At 47.3% G+C, this 8,319-nt stretch overlaps 1 long non-coding RNA gene across 1 annotated transcript; it reads right to left on the reverse strand.

The window, feature by feature from the left end:
* Positions 1-605: 605 nt before the first annotated feature.
* LOC114707888 lies at positions 606-5,242 on the reverse strand. Its single transcript, XR_003736717.2, has 2 exons — positions 4,995-5,242; positions 606-1,294 (listed from the first exon to the last, which is right to left on the reverse strand). It is a non-coding gene; the product is annotated as an uncharacterized LOC114707888 (long non-coding RNA).
* Positions 5,243-8,319: the final 3,077 nt, after the last annotated feature.

The following is an 8,319-nucleotide window of genomic DNA, read 5'->3' on the forward strand; positions in this document are numbered from 1 at the left end:
GGCAGAGGCAGGTGGATCTTTGTGAGTTCGAGGCCAACCTGGGCTACCAAGTGAGTTCCAGGAAAGGCGCAAAGCTACACAGAGAAACCCTGTCTCAAAAAAAAAAAAAAAAAAAGAGCATTATAACTTCTGTCAATTTTATGAAGGGAAGCACTTAATAGTGACTATTTTCACAACTGTGTAACGAGTTGGAGGCAGTGAACAACACTGCCATTTCACACTGAGGTGAGATGGTTTTGGAGAGGAAAAGGTTTTAAAATGTATTTGTTGTTTGTCTTGTCGACATCGCCCCCCACCCCACAACAGGGTTTCTCTGTGCAGCCTGGCTGGCCTGGAACTCATAGAAATTCCCCTGCCTCAGCTTCCTGAGTGCTGGGTCTACAAGTTTGGGCCGACACTGCTATTCTAAAATGTGTTTTTGAGGGGTTGGAGAGATGGCTCAGAGGTCCTGAGTTCAATTCCCAGCAACCACATGGTGGCTCACAACCATCTGTAATGAGATCTAGTGCCCTCTTCTGGCCTGCAGGGACACATGCAGGCAGAACATTGTATGCATAATAAATAAGTAAATCTTTAAAAAAAAGAAAAATTGTTTTTGAGCTGTGTGGTGGACTCAAAATGTTTTTAATCAGAAAGCAAGATGGCAGTTCAAAGCATTTTGAGTGGTTAAAATTAAAACAGAAAGTAGCTTAATTGGTTATCATCTTTGCCATCTTGAGTGAGTTAAATTTATCACTGCAAGGTCCAATGCAACATGCCTGCCTCAATTTTACTGAAAATATCATATCATTCCAAATGGAACTTCAGCTTTGGCAAAAAAAAAAAAAAAAAAAAAAAAAAAAAGGGATGAAAATAAAATTTGCATGTTGCCTACCCTATCTGTTTTCTTTGAGGTACATGACATTTAACCAGAAAAAAGATTACAATGATTATTTCTGTGAAAGGACACTTGCACGTTTGTAGACACTCCATTTACACTTGCCAGAAACCCATTCACAGTCAAACTTGAAAATATTCCTGAGACAGCACAAGAGGATTTCGTTGCACTTAGGAGAAGTGATACCATGAGAGTAGAGTTCCTCAATGCCAGTACAAAATTCTGGATCAAGCAGTTGCAGTCATTTCGGTTTTGTCTGAGACTGTGTTGGGATGACTTCTTCCATTTGCAACAACATATCTTTGTGAAACAGGGTTTTCCATCTTGTTGGTTATCAAGTCTAAATAGGGAGGTAGACTGGCTGTGGAAGAGGATCTTCTTTCTGCTTCTGCAAAGACTGCCCCGAGAATTTCTGATCTGGTGAGAAAGAAGCAGTCTCAACCTTTGCACTGAGGTTGGCTTTGTATTCATAATGTTGCAAAGAGTACCACTGTAGTTTTACTGTTGTTGTTTTAAGACTGTTTCCCATGTTATACCATGAGTCAAGAAAATATTACATTTATTTGTAATTAGAAGTAAATATTTCATAATACGTAATTAAATATTGTTTTTGTGGTTAATCACTATACTTGAATTATGTTGAATTTTATAACCATGAAAATACATCCTGCATATCTTATATTTATATTACTATTCATAAACAGTAGCAAAATTTCCAGTTATAAAGTAGCAATGAAAATAATTTTATGTTGGGTCACCACAACATGAGGAACTGTATTCAAGAGTCACAGCATTAGGAAGGTAGAGAAACACTGATTTAAAAGTATAGCTGGGCAGTCGTTTAATCTCAGCACTCTAGAAGCAAAGACAAGTGCTTCTCTGAGTTCTAGTCCAGCCTGGTCTATAGTGGGTTCCAGGACAGCCAAGGCTACACAGAGAAGCCCTGTCTGGAAAATAAATTAAGTAAAAGCACAACCTTTTCCTATCCTTCATTTGCTTGCTTTGCTTTGCCTGCCTGCCTTCTTATGCATACACTATCCTGCCAGAAGAGGGCGCCAGATCTCATTACAGATGGTTGTGTGCTACCACCATGTGGTTGCTGGGAATTGAACTCAGGACCTCTGGAAGGGCAGCCAGTGCTCTTAACCTCTGAGCCATCTCTCCAGCCCTCAATATGCATTCTTAATAACTCAATCTGTCTTCATGGTCCTATCATTATCTTTCCTCTCATAACTATGTGCTTGTGTAAAAGAACTATATACAAACCCAGATCATGGAAGGCAGAGACAGAGGATCTGTATGAGCTTGAGGCCAGCCTGGTCTACACACGTGAGTTCAGGCAGCCATAGAAAGAACTGGCCTCAACACCCGCCCCCCCTTCACTCTTTCTTGTCATCGAAGAGCCACGGGGTGGCAGGAACAGAAGGATTGCTGAACTTGCTGCCTGCCAGCCTGCGGAAACGCGTGAGTCCAGATTTTGGGAAAATCCTGCCTCAAAGGAATAAGGAGGAGAGTGTTAGAGGACACTCAGTACGCCTCAGGCTCTATGCCAGGTGCGTAGATACGTGCCAGCCCCACACAAATTATATAGCAAATATAAATAAGAAGAAAGAGTGAACAAGGAGTGCCTGTGCAATTGGTCCAGTGCTTCTCTACCGTGCATGAAGCCCTGAGTCAGAGCTCAGCACCACATCAAAGCAGACATGGAGGTATATGCCTGCAGTCCCAGCGCTAGGGAAGTGGCAGCAGGAGGATGCAAAGTTCAAGGTCCTCCTTAGGTCTCAAGTTCAAGTCCAAACTGAGATCCTGTCTCTAAATAAGTAATTTACATTATATAACCCACGCTGGCCTTAAACCCACCATCCTCTGGCCCTAGCTTCCTGTGTGCGTCTGGTTTTATAGTTTTACCATCTGTTATCTTCCCTGGAATGTAACTGTTGTGAGGACAGGCCATCCTGTTCATTGGTGTAAGGTAGTGCTCAAACGCATAGCAGGCATGTAACCATATTGTCTGCTAGGTGAGCAAATAGCTAGAGAGATCATGATCTGTCCTCCTTTCCATTTTTTCTTGTTTTCCTCTAAAAGTTGGGCCTGCCTTATAAAGTTGACCACAGCTAAATTGCTTTTAGTTCCCAAGGCTTGTTGTTTTCATTCTGTATTCTATGGAGGAATTGGAAATCAGGAAGGATTAATGAAATAAATACAGTTCTGGCATGTACCAGATTCTTCCTGAATACCCAGATATCCTTTCCTAGGCATCCTCATGGCTCACTGTCTAAATTACTTCCATCTTGGGGCCAGCCTCACTTCACGAGAGAAGCATCTCCTGCCTGCCTCAAGGAAACAAAAGTCTTCACCTTTGTGTTTCTTCATTATGCTTATTCCCCTGACCAGTGGTGTTTGTCTGTTTTTCTTCATTAGATAAATTTTGTAACAACAGAGCTGTTTTCTATCTCTGTCTCAATTTTGGTCCAGTTAACACTCTGATATGCTGACCTGCTCCTGCTCCAACATGGGCCACAGACACGAGACAGTCAGCAACTGACTATGTTCTCTGAAACTACCAGCCAAATAAACCTTTTATCAAAACCAAAACTGCCAGGCGGTGGTGGTGCACACCTTTAATCCCAGCACTTGGGAGGCAAAGGCAGACTGAAGTTTATGAGTTCGAGGCCAGCCTGGTCTACAGAGCGAGAGATCCAGGAAAGGCACAAAGCTACACAGAGAAACACTGTCTCAAAAAAAAAAAAAAAAAAAACCAACTAAGACCTGGTCAAATTTGTTCATATCAATAACCTTCTACAGTTTAGAAAAAGAGGGTACAAAGGCAATATGATTTCAGACATCACAGATAAGTACAAAACCTTCTAGAGACTTAAAAGTCTACCTATAGGCAATACCCTTACTTGGTAAGTTTGGGTAAAAATGACTTGGTAAGCTAGGTGACCACGACTTGGCCAACATTAGGTTAATGCTGGTTTACCCTGTAAACACAGTCTGCCTCTCACAGGAAGGAGGTGGTGTAACTAGATCTGCACTGGTCCTCACAGAGTTACCCTACATTCTGGAACCTAACACCATGAGAAGTTCGCTCTCCTCAATCGTTATGGAAGAGTTCCCCAAGACGAAACGAGTTGGCCAAGCTCTCTTGTCTTCTTTCTCTTTTCCACTGCACTTTCTGCCCTAGGGAGTGTTAGACTGTTCTTGGAGCCCAGAGGGCTAGGTCCTGGATGAGATGACGTAATGCTTTCTGTGGTACACAAAGCGGCCTCCCCAGGCTGGGCCTCTCTCGCCCCTCCCCCCAGCCAGGAATGCCGCCCCCGCCAGCACCAACACGGGTGAGTCCCCTTTTTGAAAAGCCAGACCAGGGAAACAGGGAACAAAGGCCCCGGAAGGAGCGCCTAGGCACTGCCAGGAGGCTCAGAAATAGACATCACGTCATCTCTCCACCCGGCGGCGCCAAGCGCCATTTGGTAACACCGGGAAGGAAGGACCTGACCATTACGGTGCAGAACGAAGCTTGCAGGGCTAGCGTTTCACCCCAGCCTAGCAACCTCTGACCGGCTTAAGGAGTGGCTTCCCTTCTGCTCCCAACCCCCTCACCCTTCTTTCCCTGGAGGCCTCCGCCTCCTTGGCTGCCAGCCACACAGCCCATAGTCTCACGCTGCATCTTGATGCCCCATCCCCCTTGCCACTTCCTCTCCTGCAGCCCTCAGAAGTAGGAGGGGAGGAAGGGGCACCGCCCTGCGTGCCCCAAGGGGAGGGCTCGGCCTACCCCACCTCTCTTCCTCCAGAAGGAGGGGTTCACATCCTCCGCGTGCTTGCCACTTCTCACCTCCAGCCCTGCTGACAGTGCACCATGGAGGGTTTGCGGTCAAGGATTTAGCATCCTGGGCTTGCCTACCCTCGGTGGCACTCTGGCCTCACCAGCCCCTGCAGCCCGCAGCTGCAATCCAGGCGCTGGCCACTGCGTTCTACTCACTCACCACCTCAGGCCCGAGTCTAGCAGGGCTGGCAATTAAAGGATCCCATCTGGACTTCACTCCCCGCCCATTCCTCAGCTCTCCGGCTTTGCGCCGGCCCTGATGGCTTCAAAAGTCGTTCAGACTCTACTTACCAAAGCTGGGGCGTATATTTGTGATCTCAGCCATGTTGTAATCAGAGGCTGCTGATAGCAACACTTTTGCAGAGGTCAGACAACTTTGGGAATCTCGGTCGGTACCGAGGCCGCGGCTGTAGACCTCCGGATCAGGGGAGGGGAAGGTGCCTGGCAGACTGCCCCTGCGACAGTCCGATCCCTGGTTGCTAGCTGCGCTTTCCTCTTAGATGCTCCAGGGATGCTCTGAGCTAAGGATGCAGGTGCAGTCCCGACTGGTCCTGATGCGAGGTAGGCTCCGCCTCTTTCCGAAGTGCCCTCGGCAGAAGACTCCGCCTCTGCCCGAAAGGTTCCGGAAGCTCTTCGAGAGGAGGCCCCTCCCACTGCCAATTTTTCCCCAGGACGAGGCTCCGCCCATTCACAGGCTGTGGGCATTGGGACTAGAATTTCAAAGCCAGTAAGAAGTGTAGGTGTTGTGCTAGTTCAGTGGCATAATCCTGTGACTGTAGCACTGGAGTGGGTGAGGCAGGAGAGTCAAGGAAGGCTTGGCTAGGCCTCCAAATACAGAAGGGCAGGAAGAGAATCGCTTTAGCGTCCATGGAAGCTGTGATTCTAGTTGCCTGGGTTTATGCAGAGGGAAGCTGTAGCAGGAAGGTCTTATTAATAAAATCAAACCTGGAGCCAGGAATTGGGGTGAATGCTGGAAGATCAGAGAACAGAAAAGCCACAGCTACCTCATGCCAGTTCCTCAGCTGATCCTGTTTCCTCAGACTGGAAGTTTCTCAGTCCTCATCCACAATGAGTCTCAGCTGAACTGCTGCTAGAAGCTTGAAAGCTTAACCAGCCAAATGCTGCTAGTTTCTGGTCTTCACGCCTTATCTTTCTACCTTCTGCCACCACTCCCTGGGATTAAAGGTTCACTTCTTGGGATTAAAGGTGTGAGTCACCATGCCTGGCTGTTTCCAATGTGGCCTTGACCTCACAGAGATACAGAGGGATTTCTACTCTGGAGTGCTAGGATTAAAGGTGTGCTACCACTACCTATCCTCTATGTTTAATGTTATGGCTGTCCTGTTCTCTGACCCCAGATAAGTTTATTAGCATGCACAATATTTTGGGGAACACAATACCACCACAGGGAGCTGAACCTTCTGCCTTCCAGATGTTGTGAAAAACAAAATTCTATACTGTTTCAGTATTGATTGCTGCTGTTTTAGTTCATTCCTGAAACAGTAAAGGCAATTACGGAGCCTTAAACTTGAGAAAAATGATTAAAGATAAAATGGACAGAACCAGGACGATCATGAGTTAACGACCAGTCTGAGGGGTACAGCAAGACCCTGCGCAAAAAAATCAAAACTATAACAAAAGACCTTAAATCCTAAAAAGTGTGATCGTGCTCACATTTAATCACAGCACTGGGAATTAAAAAAAGAAAAAGGAAAAATCCACAAAAATGCCTAAACATGAGGCAATTTATTGTGCACTGGGTCAATGCATAAGAACCTGGGATTGGAATACCAGATACTTCACTTGTGGTGATAACTGGGTACTTTTGTGAGCTCATCTACTCATCAGGGCCAGAATCTGCCAAATGCAAAAAGTGATAGCAATATCCATTGGTCCACAGGATTTTTCTTGGAGGACCAAATCCCCTAAGACAATGTGAGAACATTTTGCACAATGAACAATATCATGCAGATATGAGTAACTGCCATACCTTGGGATCAAGTCTGCCTTTGGTTTTTATAATCTAGAGTACCGTTCTGAATCTTAGGAATTATTTATTTATTTATTTATTTATTATCTATACAGTGTTTTGCCTGCATGTGTCCCTGCAGGCCAGAAGAGGGCACCAGATCTTATTACAGATGGTTGTGAGCCACCATGTGGTTGCTGGAATTGAACTCAGGACCGCTGAAAAGCAGTCGGTGCTCTTAACCACTGAGCCATCTCTCCAGCCTCTCTTCTTTTCTTTCTATGTTCCAGGTATTTTGTGGGCAGGTGATTAGTTGTCAACTTCAGCCATGGACTCCCAACACCCAGTTGTGAGTTGGATAGATTACTAAAGATAAAGCTAGGAAGCTTGCATTCCTTCTTTCTTTCTTCCTTCCTCCTATCCTTCCTGTTACCTTCCTTTCTTTCCTTTTTTTTGAGATAGGGTTTCTCTGTGTGGCCCTGGCTGTGCTGGAACTCACCCTGTAGACCAGGCTGGCTGTGAACTCAGAACTCACAGATGTGCCTGTCTTTACCTCCTGCCTTGCTGGGATTGAAGGCATGCAGCACTACCCCCGGCAGGGAAGTGCCTTTCGCGTGTTTATTTATAGACAAGACAGCGTGGTGTGTGTTCAGAATGGCTTTGAACTGTTGGTATTCCTGCCTCCACGTCCCAAGTCCCAAGTGCTGACATTATAGGTGTTTACCACCACACTGGGTTTATTTAGCGTTGGGATTCAAACTTAAGAATTTTCAACATGCAAGGTAAGCGCTCTTCTAATTACATGCTTCATTACCTACCTACCTGCCTACCTGCCGACCTACCTGGTGCCCGCGTGCCTGCTAGCCCGCCGACTTACCATCATCTATTTACCTTCCATCTATATCTATCATGGGTTCTGTCACTTTTTCCCTTAACTGACGTATTAACCCTGAGGCTTCAAGACGCCCTAAAACAAGATGGCGCCTATGGTTGTGCGCATGCTCCTTGACGTCCAACTTCCGCGCTCCGGGGGCGCGCACGTCCGGCGGTGCCGTTGCCTTACTTCCGCTGGTGCGGAGCGGAGTTTCCGCGGAATCGGCCAGCGTCCCAGGGTACTGTGCAGTGAGTGTGTGGTGGGGCGGAAGAGGCGCGTTAGACGTGGGACTCCGGGCGGAGGCCGGCCAGGACGAGGGGCGTCTGCTCCGAGGCTGGGAGCGCGGAGCGTGAAGGGAATCGGCCGCAGGGGTGCGGGTGGCGGGCGGGCTTGGGCAAGTGTTGAGCGCTGAGGAGAGCGCAGCGAGGTGGCCCTCTGACATGTTTTTCCGGACGGCCCCGCCCCTGAGCGGGGCACGGCCCACGGATGGGCGCTCATTCATTCTGTCGGTCATTCATTCTGTCGGTCTACCTCTTGGTCTCCAAGGGGCGGACTCCTCAAGCTACTGGTGTTGAGGCTCTCGGAGCGATCTCGGCACAGTTCTGACTGAACAGCGCCTGGCTGCTCCCCGTCCCTGAACCTCATGAAGGCACCTGTGAAATACAGGAGTCGCCTAGGTGATTCCCTCTCCCCTCCGTACTCATTTACCACCCTCCGTGACAGGGTCAACCAATATTCTCTCCGGTACTGAGATAAGAACCTGGGCTGTTGTG

Source organism: Peromyscus leucopus, chromosome 6 (assembly GCF_004664715.2).
Source record: "Peromyscus leucopus breed LL Stock chromosome 6, UCI_PerLeu_2.1, whole genome shotgun sequence".
NCBI classification, from domain to species: domain Eukaryota; kingdom Metazoa; phylum Chordata; class Mammalia; order Rodentia; family Cricetidae; genus Peromyscus; species Peromyscus leucopus.